Here is a 10,019-nt window from a genome sequence, read left to right on the forward strand (position 1 = left end):
CTCTGTGAAAAATGTCCTTGGTAATTTGATAGGGATTGCATTGAATCTGTAGGTTGCCTTAGGTAGTATAGTCATTTTGATAATATTAACTCTTCCAATCCAAGAACATGGTATGTCTTTCCATCTATTTGTGTCATCTTTGATGTCCTTCATCAGTGTCTTATAGTTTTCAGAGTACAGGTCTTTTGTCTCTTTAGGTAGGTTTACTCCTAGGTATTTTATTCTTTTGGATGCAATGGTAAATGGGATTGTTTCCCTAATTTGCCTTTCTGCTCTTTCATTGTTAGTGTATAGAAATGCCATAAATTTCTGTGGATTAATTTTGTATCCTGTGACTTTGCCAAATTCATGGATGAGTTCTAACAGTTTTCTGGTAGAGTCTTTAGGACTCTCTAGGTATAGTATCATGTCATCTGCAAATAGGGATAGTTTTATTTCTTCCTTTCCAATTTGGATTCCTTTTATCTCTTTTCCTTCTCTGATTGCTGTAGCTAGGACTTCCAAAGCTATGTTGAATAGCAGTGGTGAGAGTGGACATCCTTGTCTTGTTCCTGATCTCAGCAGGAATTCTTTCAGCTTTTCACCATTGAGAATAATGTTTGCTGTGGGTTTGTCATATATGGCCTGTATTATTTTGAGGTAGGTTCCCGTTATGCCCACTTTCTGAAGGGTTTTTCTCAGAATTGGGTGTTGGATTTTGTCAAAGGCTTTTCCCACGTCTGTTGAGAGGATCATATGGTTTTTATTCTTCAGTTTGTTAATATGGTGTATCACACTGATTGATTTGTGGATATTGAAGAACCCTTGCATCCCTGGGGTAAATCCCACTTGATCATGATGTACAATCCTTTTAATGTATTGTTGGACGTGGTTTGCTAGTATTTTGTTGAGGATTTTGCATCAATGTTCATCAGTGAAATTGGCCTGTAGTTTTCTTTTTTTTTGTGGTATCTCTGTCTGGTTTGGGTATGAAGGTGATGGTGGCCTCATAGAATGAGTTTGGGAGTATCCCTTCCTCTGCAACTTTTTGAAATAGTTTCAGAAGGATAGGTACAGCTCTTCTCTAAATGTTTGATAGAATTCACCTATGAAGCCATCTGGTCCTGAACTTTTGTTTGTTAGAAGTTTTTTAATCACAGTTTCAATTTCAGTTCTTATGATGGGGCCATTCATCTTTTCTATTTCATCTTGGTTTAGTCTTGGAAGATTGTACTTTTCCAAGAATTTGTCCATTTCTTCTAGGTTTTCCATTTTCCTGGCATATAGTTGCATATAGTAGTCTCTTATGATCCTTTGTATTTCTGTGATGTCCGTTGTTACTTCTCCTTTTTCATTTCTAATTTTATTGATTTGAGTCCTCTCTCTTTTTTGCTTGATAAGTCTGGCTAGGGGTTTATCAATTTTGGTGATCTTTTCAAAGAACCAGCTTTTCATTTCATTGATCTTTTCATGGTTTTCTTTGTTTCTATTTCATTGATTTCTGCTCTGATCTTTATGATTTCTTTCCTTCTACTACCTTTAGGTCTTGTCTCTTCTTCTCTCTGGAGCATCTTCAGATGTAAAGTTAGCTTGTTTACTTGAGCTTTTTCTTGTTTCCTGAGGTGGGCTTGTATTGCTATAAACTTTCCTCTCAGAACAGCTTTTGATGCATCCCATAGATTCTGGATTGTTATATCTATGTTGTCATTTGCTTCTAGGTATTTTCTAATTTCCTCTTTGATTTCTTCAGTGACCCATTGGTTGTTGAGTAGCATGTTGTTGAGTCTCCACGTATTTGTGTTTTTTGCAGGTTTTTTCTTCTTGTTGTTGATTTCCAGTCATATAGCATTGTGGTCAGAAAAGATGCTTGATATGATTTCAATTTTCATGAAGTTACTGAGGTTGGGTTTGTAGCCCAGGATGTAATCAATCTTAGCGAACGTTCCATGTGCACTTGAGAAGAATGTGTATTCTGTTGCTTTTGGATGGAATGTCCTATAAATATCTATTAAGTCCATCTGGTCTAATGTTTCATTCAGAGCCTGTGTTTCCTTATTGATTTTCTGTCTGGATGATCTGTCCATTGCTGTAAGTGGGGTGATAAAGTTCCCCACTATGATTGTGTTATTGTCGATTTGTCCTTTTAAGGTTGTGAGCCGTTGCCTTATATATTGTGGTGAACTTATGTTGGGTGCATAGATATTTAAAATTGTTGTATCTTCTTCTTGGATTGATCCTTTGATCACTATGTAGTGACCTTCTTTGTCCCTTAAAATATTCTTCACTTTAAAGTGTATTTTGTCTGTTATGAATATTGCTACTCCAGCTTTCTTTTGATCCCTGTTTGCATGAAATATTTTCTTCCATCCTCTCACTTTCAATTTGTATGGGTCCCTAGAAGTGAAGTGGATCTCTTGGAGACAGCATATATATGGACCTTGTTTTTGTATCCATTCAGCCAGTCTATGTCTTTTGGTTGGGGCATTTAGTCTGTTTACATTTAAGGTAATTATTGATATGTATGTTCTTATTGCCATTTTATTAATTGCTTTGGATTTGTGTTTGTTGCTCTTTTTTCTTCCCTCCTTCTCTTGCTCTCTCCTCTTCTGGTTTGATGACTATCTTTAGTTTCATATTTGAGTTGATTTTTCTTATTTGTTTGTGTATCAATTGTAGATTTTTGGTTTGCATTTATTCTGAAGTTTTATATGAGTCTATATATATCTGAGATTGTTTGAAGTTGTTATTCTCTTAATTGCAAGTTCATCTCCAGTGTCCTGAATTTGTACCCACCTCTTCTCAGGATTTCTGATTTTGGCGGCATAATTGTGCATGGATGATTTCTTATCTTTACTGTATATATACAGTATATTTCTTATCTTTACTGTATATATACCTTTACTGGTGAGCCTTGTCATTTGCGGTATTTTTGTTTCCTGTTGCTGTCTTTTCTTTTCTGCCTAGAGAAGTTCCTTTAGTATTTGTTGTAAAGCTGGTTTAGTGGTGCTGAATTCTCTTAGCTTTTGCTTATCTGTGAAGGTTTTGATTTCTCCTTCAAATCTGAATGAGAGCCTTGCTGGGTGGAGTAATCTTGGTTGGAGGTTTTTCGTTGAGTATATCATGCCACTCCCTTGTGGCCTGCAGAGTTTCTGCGGAAAAATCTGCTGATAACCTTATCAGGGTTCCCTTGTATGTTATTTGTGTCTTTTCCCTAGCTGCTTTCAAGATTTTTTTTGACTTTAATTTTGGTCAGCCTGATTAATATGTGTCTTGGCATAGTCCTCCTTGGGTTTATTTTATATGGTACTCATTGTGCTTCCTGAATTTGAGTGAGTGGTTCCTCTTCCATGTCAGGGAAGTTTTTGGCTATTATCTCTTGGAATTTTTTTTCTGTCCCCTTCTCTCTCTGACACCCCTATAATGTGGATATTGGTGCATTTAACATTGTCCCAGAGTTCTCTGAGACTCTCTTCATTTGTTTTCAATCTCTTTTCTCTTTTCTGTTCTGCATCTGTAATTTCTACTAATCTGTCCTCCACCTCGCTTATTCATTCTTCTGCCTCCGGTATTCTGCTGTTAGCTGCTTCTAATGAATTTTTTATTTTAGTTACTGTATTTTGCATATCCTTGTTTAAGTTTTATATCTTGTATCTCTTTGGTGAGTGTTTCCTGTAAGTTATCCATCTTTGCCTCTAGTTTATTTCCAGCGTCATGCATCATCTTCATCATCAACAGTCTAAAGTCTTTTTCCTGGAGGCTGAGAATCTCCTCATCACTTAGCTGATTTTCTGGGAGTTTTTCTTTCTCACTCATCTGAGGTATAGTTCTCTGTCTTTTCAGTTTTATAGATTTTTGGTGTGGTGACCTTTTTACAGATTAGAGTTGTAGCCTCTCTTACTTCTGGTGTCTGCCCCTCTTGTGGCTGAAGTTGGTATGGAGGCTTGCTGTTGGCTTCCTGATGGGAGGGGCTGATGCCTGCCCACTGGTAGGTGGAGCTGATTCTTATCCCTCTCATGGGTGGGGCTTTGTCTCTGGATGGTATTAGGGGTGGCTGTGTGCCTGGGGGTCTTTACATAGCCTGTTTACTGAGGGGTGGGGCTGTGATCCCACCTGGATTGTTGTTTGCCCTGGGGCTTCTCAGCACTGACTGAAGAATGGGGCCAGATTTTCCCAAAATGGCCACCTCTAGAGAAAGGCCCATTTATGAATATTCCCGAGAGCTTTTTTTCCAATGTCCTTCCCCCACAAACAAGGCAAGGGGTTGAGAACAGAGAGGTGGGGATGGTTTGCATCTGGGGCTGGGCCAGAGGCCCCATGCCAACCTCTGTGGCCCTAGGTACAGTGTTTTCTCAGTCTCCCCCCACTCAGCAGGGCTGGTGGAGTAGGGGTTGGGTTGGGGAGTTAGGCATTGGGGAGGGAGCAGCCGAAATCATAGTAATTAATAGAACAACTAGACAAAATGTTAGAAATCATTTAAGTTTTAGTAACACTATTAACAATCCTGTCTTAAAATAGCATGTATAGAACTCTTCTCATTCAGAGTACACATCACTAAAAGCACAGCTAGGCCGATGCTAAACATAACAGTTCTAGTGCATAAACTAAATCTTAAATAATTTAAAAAGTTTAAATCATATTAGTATGACATCTGACCACAAAATCATTAAACTAGAAATAAACACAAACATATACATACCCAAATATTTAAATATTAAAATCCATACTTTAAAACTACACATCAAAAACAAATCACAAGGGATATTAGACTATATTTTGAAATGAAAGATTATAAAGTCACAATGCATTAAAATTGACAAGATGTACTAAAATAGTGCTTGAAGAGACATTTATATCTTTAAAGCTCATGTTTAAAAGGAAGAAAAGTTTCAAGTGAATAACTTAAATTTGTGTTTTAAAAAAAGCTAGAAGAGAGGATTTCCAGTTGTGGCTCAGTGGGTTGTGAATCTGACTAGTAGCATGAGGATGCAGGTTTGATCCCTGGCCTCACTCAGTGGGTTAAGAGTCCAGTGTTGCCATGAGCTGTGATGTATGTAGCAGATGTGGCTCAGACCTGGTTTTGCTGTGTATGTGGTTTAGGCTGGCAGCTGCAGCTCCTATTGGGCCTCTAGCCTGCAAACTTCTAAATGCTGCAGATGTAGCCCTAAAAAACAAACAAACAATACCCCCACAAACCTAGAAGAGAAAAACAAAGCAAATGCCAGCAGAAATAAGGAAATAATGAAGATTAGAGTGAAAATAAGTAAATGAGAAAACAGAGAAACAGTGCAAAAGTCAATCAATCCAAAAGGTGGCTGTTTGAAGAGATAAATTAAATGGCTAAATCTGGAGTTCCCGTCGTGGTGCAGTGGTTAATGAATCTGACTACAAACCATGAGGTTGCGGGTTTGATCCCTGCCCTTGCTCAGTGGGTTAACGATCTGGCATTGCCGTGAGCTGTGGTTTAGGTCATAGATGCCACTCGGATCCCGTGTTGCTGTGGCTCTGGCATAGGCTGGCAGCTACGGCTCCGATTAAACCCCTAGCCTGGGAACCTCCATATAACGCAGGAATGGCCCAAGAAATGGCAAAAAGACAAAAGTAAATAAATAAATTAATAAATTGCCAAATCTTTAGCTAAACTGACTATGAAAAGAAAGAGAAAAGATAAAACCTATTAGCATCAGATATAAAAGAGGTAACACCACTACCAACAATACATAAATTAAAAGTATTAAAAAGAATACTATGAGTAACCTTAGGCCAATATATTAGATATCTTATATCAAGTGGACAAATTCTGAGAAAGACCCAAAATATCAGAAATGACACAAGAAAATATTAAAAATCTGAGTAATCCCATGACAGGTAAATAAATTTTATTAGTAATTTAAAATTTTCTCATAATGAAAAGCTCAGGTCCAGATGACTTTCTTATTGAATCCTATCAAATATTTAAAGAACAAATAACACCCATTCTTCATAAACTCTTTCAGAATATAGAGGAAGAGCAAATCTACCAATTCACTCAATGAGATCAATATCATCTAGATATAAAAGTCAGACAAAAAAATCACAAGAAAGGAATATCCTTCATGAACCTACAGATAAAATCCTCAACAAGGTATTAGCAAACAATCCATCAACATATATCATGGGAAGAATTTAGCCCAAAAATGCAAGGTTGACTTAGCATACCAAAATCAATCAATGACATTTCAGCACAAAATTTGGAAACTGTGATTCCCATACTCAAACCAAAAAAAAAAAAAAAGAGCTGAACAAACTTAAAAAAACTTCTCTTCTTAAATCCATCACAAGACAAAGCATTGCTCCCAAAATTGAGATATAGAGAGGAGAATAGAGAAACACAACTAACCATAGATGCCCAGGAAACAGAAACCTCTGTGGACACCAGTATCAGGGTATAAAAAATTAAAATGTAATTGTCAAATTTGCTGGAGGCTCACTGTGGACAAGTTTGAGAGTTAAAAACAGCAGGGCAGATCAGTCTCAAGGGAGACCCCAAAACTTTTTTATCTCTGGGAGTCCTACCAGGCTCTCAGAGTGAATATCTGAGAAAATTCCCCTCATGCTTCCAGAAAGAGAGGGAAAGGAGCCATTCTGAAAAGCACATACAGCATTCTGTTCTCAATAAGTTCTTCCATCCAGAGAAAATATTTTGCCAAACCATAACCAATGGGGACTAATTGAACAGGGGCCAGAAAATAGCCAACTCCACCTTCATTGAGTCTTCCACCTGGAAGAAGGAAAATACCCAACTCCAGGCCCTCTAGTCTACCTGTCCCACCTAAAGGTGGAAAAAGCTAAGATCAACTTGTGAAGGTCCACTGCCCAGGGTCACAGGATCACTAAAAAACTTAAGCAAAAGCCTAGAGACCACTTCCCTTCCCTCTTACAACTTACTACCCCATCAGTAAGGCTCCTGTTTACTAAAAAGAGAGTACAACTTGAAGTTCCCATTGTGGTGCAGTGGAAATGAATCCAACTAGAAACCATGAGGTTACAGATTCGATCCCTGGCCTTGCTCAGTGGGTTAAGGATCTGGCCACGCCATGAGCTGTGGTGTATGTCCAAGACACAGCTTGGATCTGGTATTGCTGTGGCTGTGGCATAGGCAGGCAGTTACAGCTCTGATTGGAACCCTAGCCTGGGAACCTCCATATGCCATGGGTGTGGCCCTAAAAAAAAAAAAAGCAAAAAATATAAAATAAAAATAAACCTGTGTTTTCCCACCTCATCTTTATTTAAATTAGTCTTTATTCTTCCAAAATCTAGATTGTTTATATCTACCTACCATTTATAGCATATATGTAACTAGCCTATCTCTGTCAGGTCAACTTATTTAATTTTTTTGCTGTGCCAGCAGCAAGGTATTTAATTTTGATTACTGTAAGATGAATACCAACAAGACTGATGAGGGCTGTCAGCAGCTTCTGTAAGGATGATGAGGGTCTTATCAATTTCTTTTCTCAGAGAAGGACATTTGATTGGCTTCAGTAGTGTAATGACTCAAAAACACTTGTGAGATGGCTGAGAGAAAATTACGATTTCAAAGGTGAAAGCAAACAGTTTCTATTTCAGTCTTTTAAACAAAGAACTCAACATGTCCATTTTATTCTCCATTTTCCCCAATACCTAAAAAAAAAAAAGTATCGAACCACATTTTAGTAAGATTCAGATTCCACATTGTTTCCCTACATTCTTGCCCTGATCCCTCCTGTAATATAAGTTCTGTTCAAAACTTCATTATCAAAGAGAATGGCAGAAAAATGGCAGACTCAAAAGCTCTAAGCTTTCATTTTTTTTCACAGAAACTTCTTTTTAAAATCAGAAACTGAAACAACTTTGTGAGAATTCTGGAAAACGGTAAGATTTTACAGCAAAAAACAAAAGGCCCAACAAGCAAAATCATCTTCAAAATAGAAGGAAAATTATATGGCATTTGTACACACCCTCATGACAATAGCTTTCCAGCGTAGTGTCAGTCCCTGTCTCTAAATGGTTCCCAATTCTTCCCTGTGAACTGAAGGAAGCAGATTTTACTTGCAAATTATTGTGTGTATCTATTCTGACCTATCTAGGGGATACCCAATTGCTGATGCAAGATGTTTATCTCTGTCTTGGTTAACTGATGACTCAAGTACAAAAATGATGGGCACTACTTATAAAAGCTACACAATGACTACAAACAGACCCAAAGATGCCTATGGCAAGAGATTCAAGGTGAAGACATACGAAATACCATGTAAGGAGTGGAGGAGAAACTAGGGTGGGACTATTTGGGAAATTAGGACATTCAAAATTTGTGGTGTGTCCTGGAGAATTTAGAAAGTATGCACAAGCTCAGGCAAGATACGTACTCAGAAAAGACCCAAGAAGGATTTAAGCTTTCACCTTGGGCTGATTTTTAGGTTCAGAGCTAGGCTAGATAAGTGATGAAGGAGTGCTCAGCAGAGCCAACCTGTAAATATTAGGAAGGCCCTTGGTATTCAAATAAATCTGTTCCAATATTACCTGAACACAAGCTAAAGGAAGAGAGAATTCAGTAATAAACAAAGGTAATGTCTTTTGAAAAAATAGTTTTGAAAATTCTCAAAACAGACAAATACAGCCTTCAACAATAAAAAAAAAAGCAAACTTTGGGGAATGGGGTGAATCTGATTTCCTTAGCTATGACGTTATAATAGTCAAATGCCCAATTTTAAGCAAAAGAATCGGAAGCATGCAAATTAACAGAAAAACATGGCTCTTAGGAGGAAGTGAATAATTGACAGTAATCAACTTTGACGAAGCCCAAACATCAGATTTACAAGTCAGATATTCTAGTTTATTTATTTATTGCTTTTTTTAGCACCACACCTGTGGCATATGGAGGTTCCCAATCTAGGTGTCAAATCAGAGCTACAACTGCCAGCCTACACCACAGCCCCAGCAATGCAGGATCCAAGTCACATCTGCAACCACAGCTCATGGCAATGCCAGATCTTTAACCCACTGAGTGAGGCCAGGGATCAAACCCACAACCTCATGGTTCCTAGTTGGATTTGTTTCCACTGTGCCGTGAATGGGAACTCCAAGGCAACTATTTTAAAACCATTGTTTTACATATATTTAAAAGACTAAAGGACAACAAGAAAAAAGAACTAAAAGGAAATCAAGAAAACAATATAAATGAGAATATCAACAAAAAAGATAGAAATTGTTTTTTAAAAGAACGAAATTCTGAAAAGTACAGTAACTGAACTGACAAAAAAAATCAAGATAAATATCTTTTTTAAAAGCCTAGCAGATTTCAGCAGGCAGAAGTTTAAAGAATTGGCCAACTTGAAGATAGGACAATTGGAATTATTTATTCTGAGGGATAGAAAGAAAATAAAATGAAGAAAAGGTAGATAAAGATGATAAAGTAGGAGGACATAGAACTTAACCTCCCATCATGAACACATCAAAATATATCTACATATGGGACAATTCTCACTAAAAACTAATTGGAAACTATCAGAAAGACTGCTGTACCATCAATGCATTAAAAAAAAAATCCACTTGGAATTGGATAAGAATAGAAGGGAAGTGATAAGGGTGAGACTTGTGCCCCTGAGAGGAGGAAGCGAAGAGAGATTACACAGGCAGAGATCCTTCCTGGGGAGTGAGTGGTTTGAGCTACATATTGGGTGATCCAGGGGATCAAACACCGGGAAGATAAGTCTGCCTGGTTGGAGAGCTGGTTGGATTAACAGAAGGACTGTGGGAAGTTTGGACTCAGTTGTGAGGAATGCACGCATGCTTGCTTACCCCTGAAACAAGGCAAAAAATGTGGATTGAAACTGTACCAGTCACTGTCCAGTTGTCCATGACCACTCCAGCACACATGCACCTGAACCAGCAACCACTCTGTCCCCCTTGCTTCACAATTTATCACCACTCCAGGGGAAGGGCTACCTCAGCTGAAGAGAGAGCTCAGCTGTCAGGGAAACATGTGGCTCAGAACTGCAGCACCATCTGAGTAGGGCAGGGGCAGC

This window comes from Sus scrofa, unplaced genomic scaffold, assembly GCF_000003025.6.
Source record: "Sus scrofa isolate TJ Tabasco breed Duroc unplaced genomic scaffold, Sscrofa11.1 Contig604, whole genome shotgun sequence".
Taxonomy (NCBI): Eukaryota; Metazoa; Chordata; class Mammalia; order Artiodactyla; family Suidae; genus Sus; species Sus scrofa.